The sequence below is a fragment of the Lycorma delicatula genome, chromosome 9 (assembly GCF_047948215.1).
Source record: "Lycorma delicatula isolate Av1 chromosome 9, ASM4794821v1, whole genome shotgun sequence".
NCBI lineage: Eukaryota > Metazoa > Arthropoda > Insecta > Hemiptera > Fulgoridae > Lycorma > Lycorma delicatula.
Window position 1 is genome coordinate 14,410,692 of NC_134463.1, and position 19,395 is coordinate 14,430,086.

The following is a 19,395-nucleotide window of genomic DNA, read 5'->3' on the forward strand; positions in this document are numbered from 1 at the left end:
TTCTCTGTGTAGTATCACATATCCGTATTAACACCATCACTTCTTTTACAGACCACAAAAACCTCATTCACTTCGTTCTTTACAAAACAGATTTCATCTAAAATTATTCCCTTGGTGTATCCTTTAGGATTTAACTAATTTAATGTTACAGATAAAATCTGTTTTAGGATAAAGATACAATAAAATGAGAAAACTAAATACATTAAAAAAGTAATTTATAACGTAACATTTGTTATTAAAACAAGTCACTTATTATCAAAAAGTACATAATTTTATCAAAATCTATTACAAAAAATTTTCTGTAAAATTCGAATAATAAAATTTTGATGATTAACGATTTACTGTAATGAAGACAATAATCAATTAAGTTGTAAAGTTTTAATTTTTATGACGTTAAAATAATAAAATTAATTGAAAAACAGCTGTATATAATTTGTACTTTTCATAAACTGATACTACACTTTTGTATGCCAGAGGTTAGACTGTACCCTATATTTTTCCTACATATCCAACAATTTATTGATTTAATCCGAAAAAGTATTTTACATTACTTTTTTTATGATTTTTGTATTTCTTAATAATTTCTACTTTAAAAATATCACGTAAAAATATCAGATTAGGAAGATAATCGTTATAGATGGGGAACCACACGTTGGATGCAATCAACCTAAGCCGTATATTAAAACCACTACGTTTGCATTACAGAGAAAAGATAAATTTTATAGATTCACATAGCGGAATTTTATAAAAAGATTTGATAAAATAATTTTATCATGAATATCTTTTTAATATATTGAATATTACAGTAAGGTATGTAATAGTATGAGTATATCTTAAAATTTACGAGCATTTCATAAAATTTTCATGGAATTTTTAATTTATATAAATTTAAGTTTCCCCAATAATAAAATTAATGGATTGATTACAGTGAGCTTCAAGAGTTTTACTAACAGATAATTTTGCTTATTCTCATGGTTTTTTGACACTGAATCCAAATATGACCAAAAAAATTGTTCTAAGGAGTAAATTTTTTTTTGTTGTAATTATCACACGTAAAAAACACTGACAACAAAGTTGTGATACTTTCCTAATTATTTTTTCTTATATGTGGAAAAATAATGATACATAAAAAAAATCAAAAAAATATTATTTTTATGTTCAGTTATTTGACTGGTTTGATGCAGGTTTAATCGAGGCACTCTTTCAAAAACATTTTAAGCTAATTATTAACACCTTCTTCATAGGAAAATTTTTCCGATAGCAATCTTAGTAATGACGTACATTTAAAAAAAATATTTAGATGCTTATTAAGCTTAAAATAATTTTTTTTTGTTTAATTGTTTTTGTACACATTTTATTCAAACATATTATTAGTTCTAAAAATTTCCATGAAAGTACATGTGCATTAATTTAAGTTTACATTCTACAGACTTTAATTTTAATAATCACAAATTGAAGAATAACTTTTCTAGAGAAGAATCGAATGACCGAAAGTGCCAGAATAGAGAACGCGAACCAATTGTTGTAGGTTGAATTTCATTTTATTTATATATAAATATTAATTTAGATCTTAGGTTAACATTTAAATATTAAGTCAAATTAGATGGAGGTTTCATCCCGGAAGATGGTAAAAGTGTATAGTATTTAGGTATTCGCCTAAATCGTTGTCTAGGATGGAAGTTCACAAACAGTTAGGCATCAAATTTAAGAAGTCCATATTGGTTATTAGGTATGAAAACGCAACTATCCTTATTTAACAAGCTAGTTTTCTACAGAGTCATTCTAAAACCTGTTTAGAACCAGTGAAGAATCCAATCTGGGGTTGGCGATTACCAGTAATATTATTCAGGGTTTCCACAATAAATTTGCGAAATGCACTATAAAGATACATGCATTATGAAGCCATGGATCGTACAGAACAACGAAATTCACGATTAACTAGGGGTACCGTGTGTTCCAGAGGAAGTTGATCGATTTACAACTAAATACAAAATAAAACTTAACGACCACGTAAAGTATCTAGTTGTTAACCTCTTAGAGAGAGGTTAACAGGGCTGTGACAGAAGAGTATATACTCGTATAAAAACGATACTACAGCACAAAGGCAGAGACGACGAGGTAACGAGAGGGTGATGTACGGCTACCTGCGGAGTCGTCGTTCGTTCTGGCTTGCCGATATGGGCGGCGACAATGAGACACGAGGATTCCGTCGCCCTCGAGCTGTTAAGACCGAGACCTGGCTGGGGCCCCCTCGTGAGACCCGGTTAGAGGCAGGCAGCTGTTAAAAGGCCAAGACCCGATGTAGGCCCCCTTTGCGGTTTACTCACAGTGGAGGCAAGGCATCAAGACCGAGTCCCGGCACCTAGAGTAAAGTTCAGGAACGACACAGTCGGACCTGTATACCTTGCCTTAGGGGTTAGAGGCAGGCAATGAAACTATCCGTTATAGTGAATAATCCCTGGGCTGTGCTGTGCTTTACGGTGAATCCAGCCCGATGGGTAGGAAAACAAGCTAAAACAAAAAAAAAACCTTTCCGACAACGGGAAAGATGTAACGTGATTAAAGCGGTTATAAATATTGGATCTAGGAACCTATAGTGATACTCATAACAAAGCATTTCTTCTTAAGTTGTGCATTATTAAAGTATTTATGTTATATTTATGTTTCTAATTTTGTTCCTATCTCTTACTATTATTGTTTTTAGGTTGTGGTTTTATTCGTAGTAATGGTCAATATTATGATTTCTAGTTAATTTATTTGCTTGGCTTTGTCATTCCTTCTACTTGATGTGATCTATTATTGATGTCTAGAATGTATTTAAGGTTTTGAAAGGGTAATTTCTTTATAACTTGATTATTGTGATGAAATTTAGTTGTGGTTTCTTTGGAAAAATAACATGTTTAACAAAAAAAAAAAAAAAAAAAAACTTAAATGTGATATTTAAAAGCATAAAACTTATGTAATATTACAAACATTCAATAATAATTTTAGACGAAAGTTATAATGTTTGGTGTTAATAATACTGTAATCTTTAGTTACAAATAAGTACAGAAAAATAAACCAGGAAAGAATAAACACATTACAGTATTCTTATATTACGTTATTTAATATAAAAATTCTATGTAGGATTATTTTATGAAAAAATATAAACCCTTATCAAGGCGACACCATGCAACCGGTGTAACCAACATAAAAGTGAATAAATACTTTTACAAAATAGTAAGTAATTACTACTAGAGTTTTTTTAACAAGATTAACCTTAATTTTAACACTTTTTTCCCCATTATTTATTAATCCTTTTCGGTATCCATAACTCCTAGTAAATGAATTATTTTATACTGAAAAACACCAAGGATATATATATATACACTAAAAACATACAAACACACTCGCATTCCATTCCTCCTTCATTGCTTCGACCCCTTTTTTGTGATTCGGACATCATTAAAATCCGCTTCTCCGACCACTATTCATCTCATCTCAAAGGACATTTTGAATTTCTTTATTCCTAAGTTAAAATTCCCGTATCCATATTAGGTTTTGTGAAAAAAAACCCTAGCTCTCACTCTATAACTCTCCTCTTTTTACCCTTTTCACTCTGATTGACCATGCGTAGAGGAAGTTTGATAAAAACACTTCAAAACATGGACTTTTTAATTTTCCGCTATTCAACCAAAGCGTATATATACTTCACATTCTGATTTCATGTATTTCCTACCTTTTACACAAAAATCTGTTTCATTACATTTTATTTTTTTTTTTTTTTTATAAACAAATAGAATAAATAAAAAATTTGTTTCATCATACAACATCGATTCGGTATTATCCGTAACTTTTAGCAATTAATATCCTGTTATTAAAAACGTAATAGTTTAACTTTAAATGAAATTCATAAAATAGAAGGTTCATAAAATTGATTAAAATCTGTATTCAGTCGTATTTAATATAATGAAAAGTCAGAATAAATAGATTAGACATCAAAATAAAGATAAAAAACCAATAATCTAATTTGGCTTCAATTTATATAGCTATATATATAAAACTAATATAACGGTTTATATGTATATCAAAATCGCTTCACAATATAACTGTTTATACATTTTGTCTCTCTCCCTCTCAAACCAACATTGTTATGAGTACTTGTAAACGAACATTTTGCAATATAGTACAACAGTAATCGACTATGGTACTTGAACGCAGACGGTTCTATAAGAGTACATTTATTACAATCCTCGAACACTTCAACGTATTCAAGTGTATGATAAATCAATGCGAAAAATGTAACCCTAAATTTTTTATCAAAAAGTAATAAAAAAAAATAAATAACCCTAATTTACATTTCAATAAAAAAACATTCCCAGAATATGTTTTTTTCAAATAAAATTTACGAATATTGAAAAATGATTGTTATACACACACATATATATATATATGAATTCATGTATCGTTATAAAAAATAAAAAAATATACGTAAAAATATAAAATGCTCTTAATATTCCGAGAGAATGGGTAAGTATTAGATAAAAAAAAACCAAAAACAAAGATAAAATGGAACATTTTTATTTTATTACATTTTTTAAAAATATTACTCATCTATACACGCAATCATTATTTTAACGTTTTAAAGAATAAAAAATGAAAATAACTGTGTATAAGTTAATAAATTTAAGAAACACAATAACAAAGAAAAATACCTTTATTGTTTGAAAGAGAAATATAACAGAAACAAATTTTTAACAAGGTACTTTTATTGAATACCAGCGCCCCTGATTTTATCTTTTAAATATCCAATTTATACCTTTTAATATAGGAATTCTATTTAAAGATTAAATGCCTGGAATGAAAAGGATAAGATAAGAGTAAGTTTCCTTATCATAATGACATAAACTCAACACTCTATCTGTAACTAATATATTTCTACCGGATACCTGGAGTTGATTCTGTGCGTTTATCATGAAAGTAGTTAAATTTAGCTACAGATATAAAAGTTTGAATTTGCAGGTTAAAGACTATGACATTGATTTCCTGCAACTGCGTCGCATTCTACCAAAAACTTAAACGTATCGCAATCAACATGCTATGCGTTTTTTTACGAAAATGACGGTCGTTGTAAGCCGTTGCATCAAATATAGTTGCAGTTTAAAAGTCAATATTCGTATAGGTACGGAGCTAAAATCTCGGACTTCATTTCTATATAGTTGTGTGTTAGAACTATCAGGTGTTGCTTACCGTCATCTTGAATCGATCGAATGCAGTAGCCGACTGGAATAATTTTATTAGAGTGCGGATGGATTATATAAAACAGAACAGGCAAGATAAATTTAAGGGAAACGGTATGTTCATCGAAATCGATGAGACGCTGTTCTCAAAGTACAAAAATCATGCTAGTCTCGTCTACACACAACAATGTATCAAAAACTAATTACAATAATGCATCAAACAATAAATGCTATCAAAGACAACGTTAATGACGGGATCATATTGTACTCAGATTCCTAGGTGTTTGCCAAACCGATAAACAGGAAATGAAACGGTTTCGCCGTTATACTGTGAAGCATCGGTACCATTGATCCTCAAAGCCGTGCTCGTACTCAAACAATTGAACGCTTGTGTGATCGCACAAATGGAATAAAAAATATAGGGAAAATACTATGCACCACAAAGAATCCTTCTTCCTCGAATTCATGTGGCGTGTGTACAATAGGGGAAGAGAACCCGTTTAAAAAAAATACTCGATGCAATAAGGGATATACGAGCGTCAGAAGTTTCATGTAGTAATCAACAGGTAAATTTTCCCTGATATTTAAATTAAAATAATGTAGTAGTCCGTAAATTAACAATAAATAAATAAATTATTTGGAAAACAACGCGGATTTGAAAGGAAGGGTTTCGCCGGCATTCGATAAAAGTACCAACAATAGTTTTAAAAATTACAACGATAAAAACTAAAATTAGTAAAATAAAGAAATATTACGCAAAGAATTTCAATAAAATATCATGGTATAAATTAAGATTTTACAGTTTTCTCTGAAACAAGTCTAAAGGGGTTGGTTGACTTGTTAAACGACTAGAATAGGAACAAAAACAGTTATCATAATTTAATCATATCATTTAAATAAATACAATTTACTGGAAAATTCGTTTCGTGTATTATATATAAATCGTATTTATTTTTAATGTTTTTCATTACGGCCTGATCTGGACAATGCAAAGTATCAGTTTATTTCTTTTTTACACTCTTATCCTTATATTTATAGTACTTAAAAATCCTCTTGGATTAGACGTTTTTTTTCGTTCTTCTGAACAGATGATTATTCTCTTTGCACCGTCCTAATATTCTGGAGCATTCCCCTGTACTCTTGTCTGTTGTTATCCGGTTTACGTTTTGTTCTTTCATGTCTTCAGCTACCTCGTTGTGTAAGTTTGTTTGTTTGTTTATTTTTTATTTTTTATGAATTCTTATGAGCTAATCTACTTATTATGAGCCAATTTTGTGAATATCTCGTAATTCAAAGCAAATTAACACAACATACCACCAGAATTTTGATCGTAACAAAGAAATTTATTCTACTACATACAGCTATTCTGGTCCTACCAGTGTAGTAAAGTGCCTTATATTTGATGATGATTGAAATTGATTTCCTGCTATTTATTCTTTTGACCTAACCAATTTCATATTTCTTACTGTTTCTTTTAGTGATTCCTTCGGCAGGCCTGGTGGTATTATGTCACCTAGGTACCCAAACTTCTTAATTCCATAGTCCTTGTCTAATTTAGCATCCGTGTGTGTCAAATATTTCTTGTTTGAATCATCATTTATGTTTTTTTTTTCGAAAGAGATCTTCTCTTTTCCGTAGTCTAATCTTCTCTACTACTTCAAGTAGTATTTCTATTTGTTTTTCATAACTATTCTTGTATCCCTTTCAAAAATAATGTCTTCTTATTTATTTATTTGTTTTATTATTAAAAAAATAAATAAAGAAATAACAGAAAATTTTTGTTTCTGTTAGTTTATTGATACGTATTTAAATAGTTTGTATTTGAATAGACAGTCTAAGCATAAATAATCGGAATGTATAAACAAGAATTAAAATCTATAATCTGCACTTTAAATGGAATTAAAAATAAAAATCACATTTATACACGTATAATGTAGTAACTAGAATCTTTCACCTTGGTTTTGATTTCTCTCTGCTTATCCACATAACTAAAAGAATAGTAAAAAATATAATACCATCTGTCGCATAATATTTATCATGAAATAATCCTAGTATTTATCAGAACGTGATTTATGTAGAATTATCATGTGATAAAAATAATGAAATTTATACCGATAAAGGAGGATATTTAAATAACAATAATTTAATTATTTGCAAACAAGTGTTTGTTTGTTTGTGTGTGTGTGTGTGTGTGTGTGTGTGTGCATGAACACAAATTCGCGCGTATGCCCACACACACACACACACACACATATATATCAATATACACACAGTAACAACAGCCTTACAGCCGGTTATAGTTACTGATAATGATAAATTAATTTTCTAGCGTACGAAAAATACCACGTCTGACCAGGATTTGAACTCGCGACCTCCGGATGAAAGGCCGATACAGTACCACTGCACCACGGAGATCGGCTATAATAATAAAAACAATAGAATAGAAAAAATAATTTACTCGGAGTTATGGTATTTATTATTTAAGTTGTAAAATTGTTTCATTTAGGAAAAAATTATCATTATCAAATATAGTTATAAAATTAAAAAAAATAAATAAAAAATCCAGAATGAAAATATAAAGTGTGTAGTAGATTACGGTATTTAAATTTTGATAATAAAATAAAGGGAAGGAGAAAAAGAGAGAACTTTGAAATGCAGTATTTTTGAAATTAGGTTGTTCATAAAGAATTAAATAAAACGTTCTTAAGACGAATTTTTGGAAAAGAATTCGCGATAAAACCTTCCAAAACAGACATCATTGGCTATATATTAATATAACTTCTTTTAATAAATTTTGTTATAGAATAATACGTATAAGGTAAAAATGTAAAGGAAGTCAAAGATCGAATAATTATTTATATCGATAAATTTGGATTTTTTTTTTTAAAACCTTTTTAATGCTTACATTAAAAATATTTTCAATCGCTTTTCTAGCCATCTTCATTGAATTAGAAATAATTTATTGGAAAACATATGATTCGTAATTAATACTTAATAAATACGTATGTCACTAAATATATGGCTGACCAATTCAGTTCCCTTTCAAGATTATTATTCTATCAATTTCTTTTCACTTCTATTTTTCTTAAGACCTCTTCATTTCATAATGTTTTAAATCTGAATTTTTAAAAACCTCTTCTAAAACATAATTTATATTTTCTATTTTTACCGTTCTTACCTCAAAAATTTAAGTACCTTCAAAGCTATACTCCGGACAAATAATTTTCTAACAAATTTCTTCTAATTTTTTTAGAACAGTATTGGATATTTACATAATTTTTTTTTTGTGTATTGATTTTCATCTTTAAAAATGTTAATAGTTTTGATTAATCCTTATCATCTTGGCAAATATGTAGCTGACGGAATAATGTAAAATTATTTTATTTATTTATTCATTATTTCTCTTCTCTTCTTTTTTACAAAATTTCATAGCTGTATTATATTTTCATACAACAAATTTCTTATATCAACTAAATTGTTAATCGCAATTAAAAATTAGAAACATTATTAAAGTTTCTAATATATCTAGTTCTCACTCAATTTTTAGATAGATAGCTTCTTTTAAAAGTGAAGAGAAATTAGGTTCTCCCGAGAAAAATTATGTATGGGTGTTGCCATCATCACATACTTTAATTCCATTAAGTGAATAATTTTTTTTTTTAAATATTAAATAAATGCATTGCACCGCCTACAATAAAAGAAAATCAAATAATACTGATACTTATTATGTAAAATAAGAACTAACATCCAACATATGCTAATAAACCCTGACATCATCAGAACTGGACAAAAATAGAAGAAGTTCCGAGTAATTTAACAGTTCAAAATACCAACAAAAATTTAATTTATTTAATATTTTTGTAGATAAAATATAAGATGTAAAGGTAAAACCTACAAAATATCATATTATTTTCTCTTGGTGGTATGAAGTTCCCAAGTGGTAGTAGGTTGTGTACTAGCCAACAGTAATTTTGTTGTTTTTGTACACTTTAAATAAATAAAAAGGCTTTATAAAAATGTAAGTCCCTTTAAGTCTCATGTCGAAAATTCGGTAACGAATAGGCAAGACGAAATTTTTTAGAAATTTTCCTAATTACATATTTTTTCCTACGATCAAGTGATGCAACACACTGTGGCAAGCAACATGACATATTGTTACGCAATATTTTCAATCTGCCTTCGATTAATGCGTAGTATGTAACTGAGGATATAGGATGTAATAAATATTTTGAAATATAATATTTTTATTTATGAAAATGAAACGGATTCTATTCTGTTCATATAGATATGTTGAATAACAGCGATTATGAAAAAACTATATTATGCTCTAATAAAAGAAAAATACTATTATTTAGTAACAGAATAAAATATCAAATTATTATGAAATATTAATTACAGGACTAGTTTATTTCTAATATAAAATAGTACGTAAAATTAAGTAAGTTATACAAACTAATTAATCATGTATTAAATGATTAGTTTATAATTCTTAATTTATTGCATAAAAATACAGGTTTCCATGGATCCAAACCTCATCACCATCATCATTTCCATAACACTGTATAACTCATAGACCTACTCAGGCTTTCTCAGTCGTTATCTCTCCCTCCTTAACGGAGTATAATTAAGTTTTTTTTTTTTTTGACATTATTGAATCCTCATTCTTCCTATATGTTCCTTTCATCACTCCATAATCTATTATTACTTAAATTATGGATGTAATTTTGAAAACACTTCAACATCCTAATTGGATATCCTAACCCTTATTGTTATACCTTTAAGACCACTTAAGGAATTCACCTGGAAGACCTATATAGAGCTTCATTCATTTCTCCTCAAAACTCAAGTTTAACAGACTAATAACAGAATAGGTACAGAGATGGTCTGATATAAGTTTAACATAGCTTATTCGTAGTATTTTTCATAAATTTTAATTTAAAATCTCATAAACAATTCTAAATCGATTCCTTTTAATACGAGTATCTTCATCGAAAACAGAGGTGAGAATACATCCCAAATAGTTAAAAAGAAAATACCTTACCTGTTCAAGGGCATTAAGTATAATTTTTAATTTTTTTTATTCTGCTCCTATGAAGGAAAAAGTCTTAATAAAGATTTTATCAAAAACTCTTAAACCAAATTTTTAAATTGAATTTGTTAGTACTTTAAATTTTGTGTTGCTTTATAAAACGGAATTAGCTAAGTTATTAAAAGCATTTTGAGGGTGAATTCCAATAAATTGTATGATTTGATGCATATATTCCTTTGTATGCAATAACTCTAAAATATTAAAACGAAAACCAACAATTTATTTTTGGAGAAATAATAATTTATTTCAGTAAACCTAAAATTGTTAGCCATAATACCTATATCGTATGGCTTAATATATGAAACGGAACGCAAGGAGATCGACGATGATTTATCCTCCTATTTATTACAGTTTCTGGGCATCAGTCCCTTGCTGAAGGATCTTTCTATTTAACTGGCGGGTATTACACTTTAAATACGGTTGTATGTATATTTTAATTTTAGTTTTAAGATGGACGGAATTTGGGACTGTTTTCCGATTCTTTGTAGATGGTGTTTGTGAAATATTTTATACTCGTGGTATTCCTTAGGAAATTAGCAAAATATTTGCTTTTTACTCCCGACGCGATTCTCCTTCACTCCGTCTACTGAAGCCCTTTCAGTGCTAGTACCTTTCGGTCCAGCAGGAATCCATCTAATGTGGTTTCTAGTTTTGTGGAGAGTCCAATGCAATCCCATCGTACAGGGATCCGCATATGGTGTCTGCAGGCGATTCCCTGACTAGTTTTTGCAAGCATGGAAGGGGCTTACAAATAATATAATATACATTCTTACAAATAAACAGTTTATCTTCGTTTATATTTTATAGTTACTGTGTTAATCATTTTCACTGTTTAAGAAAATGAAAAAAAAGAGAAAAATTGATATTCTTAATTTATTTCGAACAAATTTAAGTCATTCGAAAACTAAATATTTTGTAGTCTTTAGTTAACAAGTTAAAGAGTTTTTTTTTTTTTTTTAATATTTCAGAATACTTTTACTTTCTCTTTACAGATGATCACGAAATTTCACTAAATTTAAAAAATAAAAAATTAATTAAAAAAAAAGTTTGATTTTTAAAAATATTTATTTTTTAAAATTATTAATGCTTTGCCCTTTTCATGTTTTTGTTTCTATAAAGTGAAATGAAAGACGGAACACTGAAATAACAAGCTTATTTTTTTATCTTGCTGAATTAATTTCGTTTAACAAATATAGCAAAGAGTAATATTTTCATGTGATTGAAAAATACAAATCTTTTTAAAATATTAATTTTTACTCTTAAAAATTTTTTTTAGCGTAATAAAATAAATATTTTTTAAAAATAATCTAATTAAAAATGTCCTTTATTCACTTCCAGCAAATTTAAATGATTTTAAAACTAAAAATTTCAGTCTTTTAGTTAATAAGTTAAGAGTTTTATTTAATATTACAGAATATTTTTATTTCCTGGTAAATTAGCTCCATTTACTCTCAGCTCTTACACAACTGAGTGTATCGTAGACGCATTATTCTTCTGAAGCTGGTTTACAATTTTTTTTTTTAAAGTAGTAAACTTTTACTTCTTTTTCTTAGAATAATTACCATAAAATTAAAATGTTTTAACAATTGAATAAAAATAGGAATTTATTAATTTAATCTATTATTAGTGTTTTTTTATTCATTGAAAATATATATTCAAAAAGTTTTGAATAAAACTTAACTGACAAAATAAATTTTAATTTAAAAAAACCTTTAAAAACCGTACAACAGTTTATTTTGTATAATTTTTACTTCCCAGAAAGAGATTTTTAAACATTTCAACCACAGAAGTATAAACGAGAAACCGAACTTTTATTTATGTTATTTTAAATAATTATAAAGTTATTACATATTTTGTATGCTAAAATTCAATCTTACCTCTACAGGAAATATTTCTATTCCAAAAATCAATGTTTTTATTATCATGAATTGTTTTATGAATGATATTTATTCAAAATAAAATTAATATAACCCAAAAATATAATGGAAGATTGGGAAATGTAAAAGATTAATGACGCAATAGAGTCGTTTCTAGAAACTGAATAATTTCTTTTCAAATACTCTAAATTTTATATTAGATTCTAATACAGTAGAATTTTTTTATACAACTAATTTATATATTTATGAAAAATGTGTACATAAGATGAAAAACTAATCAAGTGGCTTTAAAATCCTGTAGATAAAATGGGAGTATTTTCCCCAAAAATGTTAATAAATTTTATATTAGATTCTAATACAGTAGAATTTTTTTATACAACTAATTTATATATTTATGAAAAATGTGTACATAAAATGAAAAACCAATCAAGTGACTTTAAAATCTTGTAGAGAAAATGGGAGTATTTTCCCCAAAAATGTTAATAATATATCGTTAAAAAAAAAATAATAAAACTTCCTTTTGACAAAACAAAAACTACAAAGGTTATGAATACAAAAAGTTATTGTTTTGTTGTAAATCTGAATCATTATTGAGACCAATTGTTAAGTGAAAAATCCTAGAAAATAATTATATAAAAAGCAGTCCGGTGTAACGTATTTTTCAAAAATCTAATAAAATGATTTTTCATTTGGAAGTTAAGATTATTAAATATTCCAAAAAAATTAAGTACATTTTTATGGATATTTACAAATAGCACTTCACATTTCTTATCTTATAAACGTTTGTATTAATTTAATTAAATAATATTTTTTTATACATATACATATTTCTCATGGACTGAACGAAAAATCGTATTCAAAAATTGAACGTAACCGTAGTAGGTAGTCTTTTATTTGTTACAAACAAACAAAATTACAACCTTTCCAAAAAGAAAACTTCATTTTAAAATACCAAACAATTTTAATTATCTTAAATAATCTACTTACGTCAGACGCAACTCAATATAGCTTTACTTATAAAAATTATTATAGAATAGACGATATATTTATTAAAAAAAAAAAAATACAAAAAATAAAAGAAATTATGAGAAAACTATTGATTTATTGTTTGTTAGAAAATTACTTTCCTGAAGTCTTGAATATTGTAGTAATATTTCTAAACGTTACCATTTCATTTAAAGCGAGGGTAATATTCATGATAAATTTTTTATGACACAGGTTATTTTAATTGTAGATTTTTAACTAATTTTTTTGGCAAAAAAACGCAGTCAAACAAACTGTTAACATTTTTCGTGGTACACACACACACACACACACACACACACACACACCTGATTATGATAAAATAAAAATTTTCTTTTTATGAATTACCATATGTAGTTATAGAATTAAAATTAAAATGTAGTTCTGTTACACCAAGTAAACTGAAATATGAGAAATGATAATAAGTAACAGGTAGTGAAGAGGGGAACAGTGATTTAAAAAAGGAATAGGGGGCATTCGCAGGCGAATTGCACTATTCATGTATTAACTCACCTGCTAAAATTAATGAAATAACTGAAGTAGTTACGAGTAAAAATAATTTTCTTTTTCTTTTTAAAAACAAATTATAGTTTGTGGGATCAAACTTCGAGTACATAAATAACAAAAATGGATAGTAATTATAAACGTAATAGAACGAACAGAGATTCGTTAAAAGAAAAAAATTAAAGTAGGAAAGTGAACTAAAGATAAAGAGAAACATAGAAGTGGGATAAGCATAATAATAAAGGTAACGTAGTCTGTTCTTTGATGTTCCTACGATGATCACCTGTGCTCAGTCAGAGTTTCACGCGTGTCTTTCCACGCTAGACTTGGTCAGGTATTTTCATAAAGAGGAAATGGTATGCTGATAATATCATATCTCAAAGTGACAATATATAGCAGCAGAATAAGCTCAACGTCGTTTATAGCAATACAAATAGCTTATTGCTTCTAATGTTATGCATCATTACATATTAAAACGGTCAGGTATTCATGTCATATCTATTAAAATAGGACTTCTAAATATTATCAGCATAGTCTACATTCATTTAAAAACGCGGGTATTTCAACTATCCCTTCAACCATGTTCAATGTATTATGTCGCGTAATTATATCATATTCATTTCATTAATTTTTTATTGGTATTGATATTTGTTTATCTATATTTCTAAAATATTCTCTATTCAGTACAGAAAAAAATTTCAACAAAATGAAATTTTATTTTCGCCCTTCCACGTCAAAAAACGGATAAAAATATTTAAAAAATTGCTAATCTGATCCGATCTGACCGTTTTTGTCTTTATTCAAGGTCCTTGCTCAACTCCGTGAAAAAATAAGAAAAAAAACGACCCGAATTGTGGAAGAACAAGTCATATAGGTATACAACGCACCGGCTCACACTGCATTATCTGTCAAGACGTTTCTAGCCAAGTAAAACATCCCAGTGTTAGACCATCCGCCTTAATCACCTGATCTGGCACCGTGTGACTTTTATCTGTTCGTCAAGGTTAAATCTACATTAAAAGGATCAAGATTTCAAACCGCTGAAGCTGTAAAAGAAAAAGCGATACCCGTCATGAAAGAGCTCACAGAAGAAGACTTTTAGCACTGTTTCAAACAATGAAAATTTCGGTTGGAGCGTTGTAGAGATAGAGAAGGAGGATATATTGAAGGGGACAACTAAATAAGCGTAAGTTTAAAATAAAATATTTTACAGAGTTAGTCTCGTTAATTAATTAGCCCCAACTCGTATAAGTATAAACTTCAAAAATTATCTAAACCGAAGGAAAATTAATATAACTATTGTAGTTAGTATATTAGCCGGGAAAGCAATACAAAAGTAGACTTGATACGCTACAATAATAATAAATAAATAATTATTTACTGAATATTGTGTTTTAATTTTTAGATTTATTTAATTACTCAGTCATAATGATAATTACTTTAATTCAATTATAATTTTACTTTTCTAATCAATTTCTTTTAATGTTAAATTACATTTTTATCAACGGATTACGTCATGTGAAACTTCTTTTAAATATTACATTAAATGTAGATTTGAATGGATTTGCAATTCAGCTCTTGATTGATTCTTATATTTATCATGACAAAATTTTGGAAAAAAATAGTTTAATGATTAATTTATTACGTTACTGCTACATTTAATTTTACACCTAACATAGTTAAGATGAAAAAAATATGTAGATCTTTAAAATAAATTAATCGTTCATTTTATATTTTCAATTTATTTAAAATAGCAGATGCTTAAAATAAAAAGAAATTAAAAATAAATCAGTTTTTAAAAATTTAAATAACGTTACTGTCTTAATGAAAAAAATGTTTTTAACATAAACTAATTAATATTTTTCTCTTAAAAAATTGATTGAAAAGGATCTATAAAATTAAAAATAAATAAAAATATTTAATCTCTTCACAAAAGTCGTTAAAAATAAACTAAGTCTGAAAAACAATGTTATAATTAAAAAACAAGGAAAAATTATAACAATGGGTTTTTAAATAAACTAAAAATATCTCAAACTTAAAAACCAAGTAAATAAGATACTTAAAATAACTAAGTAAATAAATTATTAAGTCTAACACAAAAATTGAAATTCTTTTTTTCAAATTTTACTTTGATATAATAATATTAAAAAAAATATTATTGTTTTCTTTCCTCCATTTTAGCTCAAAATGGTTGCCAATGAAGATTATTTAATTATGAAAATTTATTTTTATAATTAAAATTGTAAAATTTTAAAAGGAAAACTCTAAAGTTTCAATGATTGAAAACTGAAACGTTTTAAGGAGTCACTAAAGGTGGCCCTACGAGCAAGTGAATACTTGTTTAAGTACGAGAGGGGATATCTCTAAAGTAAAGAACGTTTCATTGTAAAAAAATTTATTATGAAAACTTCATAAATATTTTTTTATTTCTGTTAAAACTACCTTAACCTTATACTACTTCTCTATATAATCGCGCATGAATTAAGATATTTATCGTAGCGATACACGAGCTTCAATATACTCTCGTCGAATTTATCTCCCACCAATTAATTTAGCCACTGATTAACAGCATTTGTAAGTTATCGTCACCCGGGAATTTTCAAAAATTCTTTAAATTTACCATACAAAAGGCGATCAGAAGGAGCTAAGTCTGAACTGTACGGTGGGTGATTGTAAATTTTCCATCCAAATTTTTTTAGTAAATCACATGTCGGACCCGGAATATGTGGTCGTGCATCATCGTATAGCAGGACGACGCCTTCGGTCGGCCGTCCACGTCGCCGATTTTGAATGGCGCGCCGTAACTTACGTAGAGTTTCGCAGTAGGCTTCTGCATATATCGTCGTTCCACGTGGCATGAAGTCAATCAGCATCATGTCAAACTGATCCCAAAAGACTGTGGCGATCAGTTTGCGTCCAAATGGCTGTAGCATGACCTTTGTTGGTCTAGTTAGTGATTAAGGATGACGCCATTCACTTGACTGCCGTTATCTATCTGGTGTGTAATACGAAATTCAAATGTCATCGGCGGTAAAAATTGAATTAAGGAACTTATCACCTTTTTCTGTGTAGCACATCAGAAATTGCAAAGTAGAACCAATTCGAACTTTTTTGCGACGTTCTGTTAAGACGTGCGGCACCAAACGTGCACAAACCTTTGTGAAGCCTAAATGATCATGAACAATGCGACCAATAACAGCTCTTGAAAAATCAGGAAATCAGGAAAACGAGAGGCCATGTCGGAAATCGTTGAGCGACGATCTTCTCTGATTTCATCATCGACGCGTTTCAACAAGTCCTCGATGATTATCGAGGGCCTCCCTGAACGTTCTTCATCTTTAACATTAATTCTGTTATTTCTAAACCTTTCACATAATTTTCGGACGTTTATTTCATTCATTACCGTATCACCATACACAGAAACCAACTGCCTATGAATTTCTGTCTCCTTAACGTTTTGATGGTTTCAAAAACTTATGACCACGTATTTCAGAGTCGGCGGCAACATCAATTTTCTTATTCATTTTATAACGTAATAACTCAGACGTAATCAAAGATACTACAACAACTGCGACAACTTACAGACAACAATGCAGTGTGTACATTACTAGCGTGGCCGTGAACAACACTGGTTCACCTACCTTAAGGACAGAAATTTCCCAGCGGTCTTTACTTTAGAGTTATCCCTCGTAATTTATTAAAAAAATTAAATTTTTAAATTATAATCAACAGTTTATTATACTGAGTAACGGTTCTGATAAATAAAATACTGATATCATTGAAAGTTTGATGTAATCAATAAAGAAAATAAATTTATAAAATATGATTTTGAGGAAATTTCTTATTAAAATATTATAAAGACTAAATTTTATAAGTCAAAGAAGGAAAACAGAAAAATTAGGAAAATCTGTATCCTTAAGATTTTCCTAACAGGGCATATAGAGATAGGGGAAACAAAAAGGAGACAAGGAGGAGCAACTCAGAAAGAATTAGACTGTTGTGGGTGAGCAAAACTGGAATGACTAGGTAAAAATGGATCTCTGATGTATAGAATAAATTTAGACTAAATGGCATTTAGGAAGAGATAAAATAGGCTATTTGATGAAGCCAAAATTCCGACTTCTCTTTGCGTAGTCACTGCTGTAGTAATGTAAGTAGCATTGGTTTGTCGTTTCAAAGTTTGAAATTATTGTATGTTATATTTTTATAAAACTGCAAGGGAAGCAAGAGAAAGGTAACTTGAGAATTTATAAGGAAAGGAGAAGGAATTTTAATTTTGATATGCATTACTTTTTCTATTGTTGAACAAAGCAGGATCATGTATTTTTTCACACACTAATCGTTTCAAACTCATAGTCATTCTGAAAAATAAGTGATGTATAAATTTACAGCAAATTTAAAAGTATAATTTTATTAACACAATAAACTGTGTTATTAATTAAAATAAAATAGTAATAATAAATTATACCTAATTCCTATAGAATACTAACATTTTATTTCATTTATTTAAAAGTATATCTAAAGACATAACTAGCGGTAACGCGTAAATTAGTATTCATATATGGTACGAGAGAATAAAGTGAAACAGAATGCTTAAGATAAACGACACCCACTATCAAGCGGTGATAAATGGTCTCTCATATCAGGTCTTAACTCATATTTGCGGTATACTCTTTCAGTTATGACGTCAGAATGTCTGGAACAGATAAACCGACAAAGACGAAATCAAGTTTACAAACGACAGTATTTCAGGAAACCATCAATCCGATCTAGAATTTTTTTAAACGAATTTTTATATTGAATTATTATAATATTTGGATATTGAAATTAAATTAATTTATTTTAAAATATTATAAAAATTAATTCATTCATTACAATTAAAATACAGATTGTTGAATGAGATATTGCATTTGGTTTAAGAAAATATATCAAAATAGTTAGAAAAATTATGTGATTTGAATTTTTTTTTTTTTTAACATAATATGTAATATTTAGCGAAAGTATAAATTTTGTTTTACCGGATATTATTATTGTTTATGAGATAAAACTTTGCTGCTATCGGTCAACGAATGATTTTTCATAGGATCTTGGTATTTAATAACGTACATACATCCTATGTAAAAAGTGATCGTGTATTATATACACTTCTGTACATAATTTTATACTTCAAGAATTACTCTACATGGTCTCATAAGGTGAGATAATTTGTACATTTAATCCATTAATTTAATTAATTTTTGAATAAAATTTTTATTATGGAGAGAAAATTTCTTAAAAGGATGCTTTAATGTGGATTAGTTTGAAAAAATTTAAATTTACTTGAGTTTTTTTTAATTAAAAAAAAAACCATTGCAAATTTTCTCATATAAAAACTTGATTTTTATAAATTTCTTTAATGCTTTCCTTTTTATTTCATAATTATATTTTTTATAAAAATATTCCTTCTTTTATAACTTTTTTATTTCAAAAACTTACATTCTAAAATCCATTAAAAACTTAATTATAACTTAACGATTGATCTCCGAACTGAAATGGATAAAAAATAAGGTTCTTATGTAGAATATATAAAAATTCAGTACAATTCAATATAACTAATTTATAACTGGATTTTAATATGGAAAGTTTGTAGAAAAAACCTGTCTTAACATTATACGATTTGAAAGTTTTTTTTATAAATTTTTAT